The sequence below is a fragment of the Rattus norvegicus genome, chromosome X, assembly GCF_036323735.1.
Source record: "Rattus norvegicus strain BN/NHsdMcwi chromosome X, GRCr8, whole genome shotgun sequence".
NCBI lineage: Eukaryota > Metazoa > Chordata > Mammalia > Rodentia > Muridae > Rattus > Rattus norvegicus.
Window position 1 is genome coordinate 147,543,278 of NC_086039.1, and position 12,102 is coordinate 147,555,379.

At 38.3% G+C, this 12,102-nt stretch overlaps 1 long non-coding RNA gene across 2 annotated transcripts in view; it reads left to right on the forward strand.

Annotated features, from left to right (window-relative positions):
- Positions 1–1,044: 1,044 nt before the first annotated feature.
- Positions 1,045–12,102, forward strand: part of LOC134484005 (uncharacterized) — a 39,127-nt gene continuing 28,069 nt past the window's right edge. Inside the window, exon 1 of one of the 2 annotated variants that reach the window (XR_010061292.1) lies at positions 1,045–1,165. This is a non-coding gene — a long non-coding RNA (uncharacterized LOC134484005). The remainder of the gene's footprint in view (positions 1,166–12,102) is intronic. The other variant, XR_010061291.1, reaches the window with a different exon arrangement.

The following is a 12,102-nucleotide window of genomic DNA, read 5'->3' on the forward strand; positions in this document are numbered from 1 at the left end:
ACAAGGAAGCTGTGTTTCAGAGATGACCAAGGTTGTACCTCATGCTGCAGATGTAGTTGGTAATGTGTAAGAGTCACCTGGGTGGTGCTAGTTTTGAAGGCATGAAGGGGTCATGAAGAATAGCTGAGGCTTGGTACTGTGAGAGTCAAAGGAAGTCCATCATGAGGAACAGCAACGACTTGGCACTATGAGAGGCAAGGGAAGGCTTTTCGTGAAAATACAGCTTCAGTTATAGTTGACAATCCAGGACTGAAGGGGTCATGCAAAGGATTTGAAGCTAGGCACCATGAAGGGAGCCTATGAGAGGCTATTGGTGAAGCCTAGTGTAACAGAAGGCCCCAATGTATTAGAGATGTCAGTATCATGGGATTATCACCAAGAACAACAGCAACAGTATAGTGGATCAACCTGACCTTAGAGTGCTACAGAGGACAGAGCTGGAGAAGTGAAGCCAGCCCTTTGGAAGATCCCAGAAGATCATGTGTGGATCCTGGACATTGAAACAAAAAGTTGTAACATCCAAGCTACCTTTGAGAACCAAAGGTGTTAAAGATGCCAGAGCCATGGGATACCTGCCGAGGAAACCTGATAACAGAGAGTTGGAACCAGCCCAGGAGTAAGAAATTTGTTACAGTCAACAAAGATGAAAAAGGAGTTAGAAATCTGAAAAACACTTTTACATCAGGCAAGGAGATGGCAGAGTTTGAAGTTTGCCCAGCTGGTTGCCTGTCTTAATTCAGGGGTTACAGTTAAGTGATTGGATGACTCTCAGAAGATACTTTGAACTTTGTACTTTTAACACTGTTGAGACTGCTCTAGACTATGGGAACTTTGGAAGTTGTATTAAATGTAGTTTTTTATTATACTATGTTTAGGTATGGCCACCATAGATTCATATATTTGAACAAGCCTATGGGAGCCAGGGAGTGGAGAGTGATGGTTTGTAAATGCTTGGCCCAGGGAGTGGCACTTTAGGGGGTGTGGCCTAGAGTAGGTACATCACTGTGGGCATGGGCTTTATGACACAATCCTAGATGCCTGGAGGTTAGAATTGTGCTGGCAGACTTTAGATGAAGATGTAGAATTCTCAGCCCTGCCTGCACCATGCCTGCCTAAATGCTGCCCTATTCTGACCTTGATGATGATGGACTGAACCTCTGAACCTGTAAGCTAGCCCCATTTAAATATTGTCTTTATAAGACTTGCCTTGGTCATGGTGTCTGTTCACAGCAGTTAAACCATAATTAAGACATTCAGTTAAGGCCAAAACATGTATTAAAATCTCACCCTAAATCACACCAATAGGTACAATTTATATTTTAATATTTTTATTTAGATCGCATAAGAAAGATAAAGCAGTATACATTAGAAATGTTTTGAAATGTATACAGAAATTTTAAGTGAAGAATGCAACTAAAAGATTTTTCAATTCTCAATCTTCTGTCTTTATATTTATCTTTCATACTTATTTTGTTGTTTATAATTGACCATTAATACTTGTATTCATGTATGGATTAAAATTGAATATTTTATTTACGTATACATTGTTGAAAATTCAATTATGCTAAGTAGCATATCCATCATGCTCCCATTTTTTTGTGATAAGAGCATTAAAGCTGTTTTTCTTAAACTTAGCAATAAACAATATATTGGTATTAACTATGGTTACCTTACAGTAAATAGACCTCTGAAGTATGCTATCCTTTTACGAGCATCGTCCCTTCTTTCCCAATTAATTACTCTACCACAAACATCTGCTTACCACTTTCCTACACTCATTCTCAGAAAACTAGGCACTTTTGAAACAACTTGTCCTGAACCCTTAGTTTACTTTCATATTTCTGTGTTCCATATCTTGTTTGTTTTTGTAGTGAGCATGGCCTAAATTCCTGCGACCCTACCATCAGTAAGAAAAGAGCAAAGATGGACACCACACCGTTTTTTTTTATTTTTTATTTTTTATTTATTTTTTCATTATTAACTTGAGTATTTCTTATTTACATTTCAAGTCTTATTCCCTTTCCCGATTTCTGGGCAAACATCTCCCTAATCCCTCCCGCTCCCCTTCTTTATGGTTGTTCCCCTCCCCATCCTCCCCCCATTGCCGCCCTCCCCCCAACAATCACATTCACTGGGGGTTGAGTCTTAGCAGGACCCTGGGCTTCCCCTTCCACTGGTGCTCTTACTAGGATATTCATTGCTACCTATGAGGTCAGAGTACAGGGTCAGTCCATGTATAGTCTTTAGGTAGTGGCTTAGTCCCTGGAAGCTCTGGTTGGTTGGCATTGTTGTTCATAAGGGGTCTCAAGCCCCTTCGAGCTCTTCCAGTTCTTTCTCTGATTCCTTCAACAGGGGTCCCATTCTCAGTTCAGTGGTTTGCTGCTGGCATTCACCTCTGTATTTGCTGTATTGTGGCTGTGTCTCTCAGGAGCGATCTACATCCAGCTCCTGTCAGCCTGCACTTCTTTGCTTCATCCATCTTGTCTAATTGAGTGGCTGTATATGTATGGGCCACATGTGGGGCAGGCTCTGAATGGGTGTTCCTATTGTGTCTGTTTTAATCTTTGACTCTCTATTCCCTGCCAAGGGTATTCTTGTTCCACTTTTAAAGGAGTGAAGCATTCACATTTTGACCATCTATCTTGAGTTTCATTAGTTCTAGGCATCTAGGGTAATTCAAGCATTTGGGCTAATAGCCACTTTTCAATGAGTGCATACCATGTGTGTTTTTCTGTGATTGGGTTACCTCACTCAGGATGATATTTTCCAGTTCCAACCATTTGCCTACGAATTTCATACAGTCATTCTTTTTGATAGATGAGTAATATTCCATTGTTTAGATGTACCACATTTTCTGTATCCATTCCTCTGTTGAAGGGCATCTGGGTTCTTTCCAGCTTCTGGCTATTATAAATAAGGCTGCCATGAACATAGTGGAGCACGTGACTTTTTTATATGTTGGGGCATTTTTGGGTATATGACCAAGAGAGGTATAGCTGGATACTCAGGCAGTTCAATGTCCAATTTTCTGAGGAACCTCCAGACTGATTTCCAGAATGGTTGTACAAGTCTGCAATCCCACCAACAATGGAGGAGTGTTCCTCTTTCTCCGCATCCTCGCCAGCATTTGCTATCACCTGAGTTTTTGATCTTAGCCATTCTCAGTGGTGTGAGGTGAAATCTCAGGGTTGTTTTGATTTGCATTTCCCTTATGACTAAAGATGTTGAACATTTCTTTAGGTGTTTCTCAGCCATTTGGCATTCCTCAGCTGTGAATTATTTGTTTAGCTCTGAACACCATTTTTTTTTAATTTAGAGAATACTTTATTAGTTTTTGTAATCAAACCCACGTATATAAGACCTTACATATTTAATACAGTGTGTTACCCCTGTACAAATGGAAAAAACTTAAGTTCAACATTTCTAGACCAATATGGCTGTTAATTTCTGTACAGTGCCAACTCAACACAGTAAACCGGGATACTTTTTTCGAAAGTTGACAGCACAGGTAAAGTTTCAAAAAATTCAAATTATATATCTGTATATATATATATTTATATTTATATAAAAAGACCAATAATAGCAGTGTGTTATGCATCAACAGCAGCAACAGCTTTTCCAGGTTCTGCAGTCATCTGAACAAAACTGTAGAGACATCCAGCACACTCCATTAAAAAAAAAAAGTAAAAAAACAAAACCCGAGAAAACAGCACAGTTCTGTTACTCTTGTGGTACCTGGCACCATTTTTTTTTTAAATTAGCTTCTCAATCATCATCTGGAAAGAAAACATTCTGAGCAACATCATTAAAAACAGCTCTGATAAAGCACGGTCACTACAACGTATCATAAAGCAGGTACAAGCTATTTTACATCCACAGAGGTATGATACAGTACTGTCCTACATCTATAATACTAGAGGATACAATTTAAAAGGCATTATTTGAGACTTGATTCTACTTTTCCAGCAGAGGGCCCAAATGATGGTGTGACACAGCTTTGTAAAGAAACATACTCTAGACAGGATTTCCTTTCACTAGTGGCACAGTTCTAAGGATTCATTCTCTCCATGAATGTCAGCTAAAACCGTTATTAAAAAAATGAAATATCCCTAAAACAAAACCGTATAACCACCGGATTCACATGAAGATGACCTAGTGGAGACAAGCTGGACCTCACCTTACCAACAAGCTATCAAATCTGTTATGTTTAAACAGTGAGACCTCCAAGGAAGGAGATGCCAAGTAGTGCTTCAAAGCTTCGGATCACAATCAAACACAGCATCCTTTTCAACAGAAGCAGAAGCTCATCTGAATATGCTCATGGATGCTGACATCAACATTTAATCATCTCCTCACTCATCCAGGAAGAGGGGGACATCAGTTACTACTGTACTTTATTGTGTTCAACCAAATCACCATGTTACAAAAATAGCAAGCTGCCATAATAAAAATTAAGGCTCCTCTATCCAGCACCAGATAGCATCATTTTACTTTCAAGCCTAGAAATTGCACACTTGTATATAAACCAATCGAAGATGAGGATTGAGAGTTCATCTTGGTGGATTTTTCCTTTGATGAATATGAAGTGTCCTTCCTTATCTTTTTTGATGACTTTTAATTGAAAATTGATTTTATTTGATATTAGAATGGCTACTCCAGCTTGCTTCTTCTGACCATTTGCTTGGAAAGTTGTTTTCCAGCCTTTCACTCTGAGGTAGTGTCTGTCTTTGTCTCTGAGGTCTGAACACCATTTTTTAATAGGGTTATTTGTCTCCATGAGGTCTAACTTCATGCGTTCTTTGTATATTTTAGATATTAGGCCTCTATCTGTTGTAGGATTGGTAAAGATCTTTTCCCAATCTGTTGGTTGCCGTTTTGTCCTAACCACAGTGTCCTTTGCCTTACAGAAGCTTTGCAGTTTTATGGGATCCCATTTGTCGATTCTTGAACTTAGAGCATAAGCCATTGGTGTTTTGTTCAGGAAATTTTTTCCAGTGCCCATGTGTTCCAGATGCTTCCCTAGTTTTTCTTCTATTAATTTGAATGTATCTGGTTTGATGTGAAGGTCCTTGATCCGCTTGGACTTAAGCTTTGTACAGGGTGATAAGCATGGATCAATCTGCATTCTTCTACATGTTGACCTCCAGTTGAACCAGCACCATTTGCTGAAAATGCTATCTTTTTTCCATTTGATGGTTTTGGCTCCTTTGTCAAAAATCAAGTTCCCATAGGTGTGTGGGTTCATTTCTGGGTCTTCAATTCTGTTCCATTGTTCTATCTGTCTGTCTCTGTACCAATAACATGCAGTTTTTATCACTATTGCTCTGTAATACTGCTTGAGATCAGGGATAGTGATTCCCCCTGAAGTACTTTTATTGTTGAGGATAGTTTTAGCTATCCTGGGTATTTTGTTATTCCAGATGAATTTGCAAATTGTTCTGTCTAGCTCATTGAAGAATTGGATTGGTATTTTGATGGGGATTGCATTGAATCTGTGGATCGCTTTTGATAAAATGGCCATTTTTACTATATTAATCCTGCCAATCCATGAGCACGGGAGATCTTTCCATCTTCTGAGGTCTTCTTCAATTTCTTTCTTCAGAGTCTTGAAGTTCTTATTGTACAGATTTTTACTTGCTTGGTTAAAGTCACACCGAGGTACTTCATATTATTTGGGTCTATTATGAAGGGTGTTGTTTCCCTAATTTCTTTCTCAACTTGTTTCTCTTTTGTGTGGAGGAAGACTACTGATTTATTTGAGTTAATTTTATACCCAGCGACTTTGCTGAAGTTGTTTATCAGCCTTAGTAGTTCTCTGGTGGAACTTTTGGTATCACTTATATATACTATCATATCATCCTCAAATAGTGATATTTTGACTTCTTCTTTTCTGATCTATATCCCCTTGACCTCCATTTGTTGTCTGATTGCTCTGGCTAGAACTTCAAGAACTATATTAAACAAGTAGGGAGAGAGTAGGCAGCCTTGTCTAGTCCCTGATTTTAGTAGGATTGCTTCAAGTTTCTCTCCATTTAGTTTAATGTTAGCAACTGGTTTGCTGTATATGGCTTTTACTATGTTTAGGTATGGGCCTTGAATTCCTATTCTTTCCAGGACTTTTATCATGAAGGGGTGTTGAATTTTGTCAAATGCTTTCTCAGCATCTAATGAAATGATCATGCAGTTTTGTTCTTTCAGTTTGTTTATATAATGGATCACGTTTATGGTTTTCCATATACTAAACCATCCCTGCATGCCTGGGATGAAGCCTACTTGATCATGGTGGATGATTGTTTTGATGTGCTCTTGGATTTGGTTTGCCAGAATTTTATTGAGTATTTTTGCATCGATATTCATAAGGGAAATTGGTCTGAAGTTCTCTTTCTTTGTTGGGTCTTTGTGTGGTTTAGGTAGAAGAGTAAATGTGGCTTCATAGAAGGAATTCGGTAGTGCTCCATCTGTTTCAATTTTGTGGAATAGTGTGGATAATATTGGTATGAGGACTTCTCTGAAGGTCTGAGAGAATTCTGCAGTAAACCCGTCTGGACCTGGGTTCTTTTTGTTGGGAGACCGTTAATGATTGCTTCTATTTCCTTAGGATTTATGGGGTTGTTTAACTGGTTTATCTGTTCCTGATTTAACTTCGGTACCTTGTATCTGTCTAGGAAATTGTCCATTTCCTGCAGATTTTCAAGTTTTGTTGAATATAGGCTTTTATACTAAGATCTGATGATTTTTTGAATTTCCTCTGAATCTGTAGTTATGTCTCCCTTTTCATTTCTGATTTTGTTAATTTGGACACACTCTCTGTGTCCTCTAGTTAGTCTGGCTAAGGGTTTATCTATCTTGTTGATTTTCTCAAAGACCCAACTTTTGGTTCTGTTGATTCTATGGTCCTTTTTGTTTCTACTTGGTTGATTTCAGCACTGAGTTTGATTATTTCCTGCCTTGTACTCCTCCTGGGTGTATTTGCTTCTTTTTGTTCTAGAACTTTTAGGTGTGCTGTCAAGCTGCTGACATATGCTCTTTCCTGTTTCTTTCTGCAGGCACTCAGCGCTATGAGTTTTCCTCTTAGCACAGCTTTCATTGTGTCCCATAAGTTTGGGTATGTTGTACCTTTATTTTCATTAAATTCTAAAAAGTCTTTAATTTCTTTCTTTATTTCTTCCTTGACCAGGTTATCATTGAGTAGAGCATTGTTCAATTTCCACGTATTTGTGGGCATTCTTCCCTTCTTGTTATTGAAGACCAACTTTAGGTCATGGTGGTCTGATAGCACTCATGGGATTATTTCTATCTGTCTGTACCTGTTGAGGCCCATTTTTTGACCAATTACATGGTCAATTTTGGAGAAAGTAGCATGAGGAGCTGAGAAGAAGTTATATCCTTTTGCTTTAGGATAGAATGTTCTATAAATATCTGTTAAGTCCATTTGGCTCATGACTTCCCTTAGTCTGTCTACGTCTCTTTTTAATTTCTGTTTCCATGATCTGTCCATTGATGAGAGTGGGGTGTTGAAATCTCCTACTATTATTGTGTGAGTTGCAATGTGTGTTTTGAGCTTTAGTAAGGTTTCTTTTAAGTATGTAGGTGCCCTTGTATTTGGGGCATAGATATTTAGGATTGAGAGTTCATCTTGGTGGATTTTTTCTTTGATGAATATGAAGTGTCCTTCCTTTTCTTTTTTGATGAATTTTAGTTGAAAATTGATTTTATTTGATATTAGAATGGCTACTCCAGCTTGCGTCTTTAGACCATTTGTTTGGAAAGTTGTTTTCCATCCTTTCACTCTGAGGTAGTGTCTGTCTTTGTCTCTGAGGTGTGTTTCCTGTAGGCAGCAGAATCCAGGGTCCTTGTTGCGTATCCAGTTTGTTAATCTCTGTCTTTTTATTGGGGAGTTGAGGCCATTGATGTTGAGAGATATTAAGGAATAGTGATTATTGCTTCCTGTTATATTCATATTTGGATATGAGGTTATGTTTGTGTGCTTTTCTTCTCTTTGTTTTGTTGCCAAGACGATTAGTTTCTTGGTTCTTCTAGGGTATAGCTTGCCTCCTTATGTTGGGCTTTACCATTTATTATCCTTTGTAGTGCTGGATTTGTAGAAAGGTATTGTGTAAATTTGGTTTTGTCATGGAATATCTATGTTAATTGAGAGTTTTGTAGGATACAGTAACCTGTGCTGGCATTTGTGTTCTCTTAGGATCTGTATGACATCTGTCCAAGATCTTCTGGCTTTCATAGTTTCTGGCGAAAAGTCTGGTGTGATTCTGATAGGACTGCCTTTATATGTTCCTTGACCTTTTTCCCTTACTGCTTTTAATATTCTTTCTTTATTTTGTGTGTTTGGAGTTTTGACTATTATGTGACGGGAGGAGTTTCTTTTCTGGTCCAATCTATTTGGAGTTCTGTAGGCTTGTTGTATGCCTATGGGTATCTCTTTTTTTAGGTTAGGGAAGTTTTCTTCTATGATTTTGTTGAAGATATTTACTGGTCCTTTGAGCTAGGAGTCTTCACTCTCTTCTGTACCTATTATCCTTAGGTTTGATCTTCTCATTGAGTCCTGGATTTCCTGTATGTGTTGGACCAGTACCTTTTTCCGCTTTAAATTATCTTTGAGAGTTGAGTTGATGATTTCTATGGAATTTTCTGCTCCTGAGATTCTCTCTTCCATCTTTTGTATTCTGTTGGTGAATCTCGTATCTACTGCTCCTTGTCTCTTCTTTTGGTTTTCTATATCCAGGGTTGTTTCCATGTGTTATTTCTTGATTGCTTCTATTTCCATTTTTAATTCCTTCAACTGTTTGAATGTGTTTTCCTGGAATTCTTTCAGGGATTTTTGTGACTCCTCTCTATGGGCTTCTACTTGTTTATTTATGTTTTCCTGGAATTCTTTCAGGGATTTTTGTGATTCCTCTCTGTAGGCTTCTACTTGTTTATTAATGTTTTCCTCTGTTTCTCTAAGGGAGTTCTTTACGTCTTTCTTTTTTTTTTTAAATTTAGAGAATACTTTATTAGTTTTTGTAATCAAACCCACGTAGATAAGACCTTACATATTTAATACAGTGTGTTACCCCTGTACAAATGGAAAAAACTTAAGTTCAACATTTCTAGACCAATATGGCTGTTAATTTCTGTACAGTGCCAACTCAACACAGTAAACGGGGATACTTTTTTCCAAAGTTGACAGCACAGCTAAAGTTTCAAGAAATTCAATATATATATATATATATATATATATATATATATATATATATATATATACCAATAATAGCAGTGTGTTATGCATCAACAGCAGCAACAGCTTTTCCAGGTTCTGCAGTCATCTGAACAAAACTGTAGAGACATCCAGCACACTCCATTAAAAAAAAAAGTAAAAAAACAAAACCTGAGAAAGCAGCATAGTTCTGTTACTCTTGTGGTACCTGGCACCATTTTTTTTTTAAAATTAGCTTCTGAATCATCATCTGGAAAGAAAACATTCTGAGCAACATCATTAAAAACAGCTCTGATAAAGCACGGTCACTACTACGTATCATAAAGCTATTTTACATCCACAGAGGTATGATACAGTACTGTCCTACATCTATAATACTGGAGGATACAATTTAAAAGGCATTATTTGAGACTTGATTCTACTTTTCCAGCAGAGGGCCCAAAGGATGGCGTGACACAGCTTTGTAAAGAAACATACTCTAGACAGGATTTCCTTTCACTAGTGGCACAGTTCTAAGGATTCATTCTCTCCATGAATGTCAGCTAAAACCGTTATTAAAAAAATGAAATATCCCTAAAACAAAACCGTATAACCACCGGATTCACATGAAGATGACCTAGTGGAGACAAGCTGGACCTCACCTTACCAACAAGCTATCAAATCTGTTATGTTTAAACAGTGAGACCTCCAAGGAAGGAGATGCCAAGTAGTGCTTCAAAGCTTCGGACCACAATCAAACACAGCATCCTTTTCAACAGAAGCAGAAGCTCATCTGAATATGCTCAAAGATGCTGACATCAACATTTAATCATCTCCTCACTCATCCAGGAAGAAGGGGAGATCAGTTACTACTGTACTTTATTGTGTTCAACCAAATCACCATGTTACAAAAATAGCAAGCTGCCATAATGAAAAATAAGGCTCCTCTATCCAGCACCAGATAGTATCATTTTACTTTCAAGCCTAGAAATTGCACACTTGTATATAAACCAACCGAAGATGAGGATTGAGAGTTCATCTTGGTGGATTTTTCCTTTGATGAATATGAAGTGTCCTTCCTTATCTTTTTTGATGACTTTTAATTGAAAATTGATTTTATTTGATATTAGAATAGCTGCTCCAGCTTGCTTCTTCTGACCATTTGCTAGGAAAGTTGTTTTCCAGCCTTTCACTCTGAGGTAGAGTCTGTCTTTGTCTCTGAGGTGTGTTTCCTGAAGGCAGCAGAATGCAGGGTCCTCATTGCGTATCCAGTTTGTTAATCTATGTCTTTTTATTGGGGAGTTGAGGCCATTGATGTTGAGAGATATTAAGGAATAGTGATTATTGCTTCCTGTTATATTCATATTTGGATGTGAGGTTATGTTTGTGTGCTTTGCTTCTCTTTGTTTTTTTGCCAAGATGATTAGTTTCTTGCTTCTTCTAGGGTATAGCTTGCCTCCTTATGTTGGGCTTTACCCTTTATTATCCTTTGTAGTGCTGGATTTGTAGAAAGATATTGTGTAAATTTGGTTTTGTCATGGAATATCTTGGTTTCTCCATCTATGTTAATTGAGAGTTTTGCAGGATACAGTAACCTGTGCTGGCATTTGTGTTTTCTTAGGGTCTGTATGACATCTGTCCAGGATCTTCTGGCCTTCATAGTTTCTGGCGAAAAGTCTGGTATGATTCTGATAGGTCTGCCTTTATATGTTACTTGACCTTTTTCCCTTACTGCTTTTAATATTCTTTCTTTATTTTGTGTGTTTGGTGTTTTGACTATTATGTGACGGGAGGTGTTTCTTTTCTGGTCCAATCTATTTGGAGTTCTGTAGGCTTGTTGTATGCCTATGGGTATCTCTTTTTTTAGGTTAGGGAAGTTTTCTTCTATGATTATGTTGAAGATATTTACTGGTCCTTTGAGCTGGGAGTCTTCACTCTCTTCTATACCTATTATCCTTAGGTTTGATCTTCTCATTGAGTCCTGGATTTCCTGTATGTTTTGGACCAGTAGCTTTTTCTGCTTTACATTATCTTTGACAGTTGAGTCAATGATTTCTATGGAATCTTCTGCTCCCGAGATTCTCTCTTCCATCTCTTGTATTCTGTTGGTGAAGCTTGTATCTACAGCTCCTTGTCTTTTCTTTTGATTTTCTATGTCCAGGGTTGTTTCCATGTGTTCTTTCTTGATTGCTTCTATTTCCATTTTTAATTCCTTCAACTGTTTGACTGTGTTTTCCTGGAATTCTTTCAGGGATTTTTGTGTCTCCTCTCTATGGGTTTCTACTTGTTTGTTTATGTTTTCCTGGAATTCTTTCAGGCATTTTTGCGATTCCTCTCTGTAGGCTTCTACTTGTTCTCTAAGGGAGTTCCCCACGTCTTTCTTGAAGTCCTCCAGCATCATGATGAAATACGAATTTGAAACTAGATCTTGCTTTTCTTGTGTGTTTGGATATTCCATGTTTATTTTGGTGGGAGAATTGGGCTCCGATGATTCCATGTAGTCTTGGTTTCTGTTGCTTGGGTTCCTGCGCTTCCCTCTCGCCATCAGATTATCTCTAGTGATACTTTGTTCTGCTATTTCTGACCGTGGCTAGACTGTCCTTTAAGCCTGTGTGTCAGGAGTGCTGTAGACCTGTTTTCCTGTTTTCTTTCAGCCAGTTATGGGGACAGAGTGTTCTGCTTTCGGGCGTGTAGTTTTTCCTCTCTACAGGTCTTCAGCTGTTCCTGTGGGCCTGTGTCTTGAGTTCACCAGGCAGGTATCTTGCAGGGGAAAAGTTCGTCCTACCTGTGGTTCCAAGGCTCAAGTTTGCTCGTGGGGTACTGCCTAAGTCCTCTCTGCAGCGGCAGCAACCGGGAAGATCTGTGCCGCTCTTTCCGGGAGCCTCCGTGCACCAGGGTTCCAGATG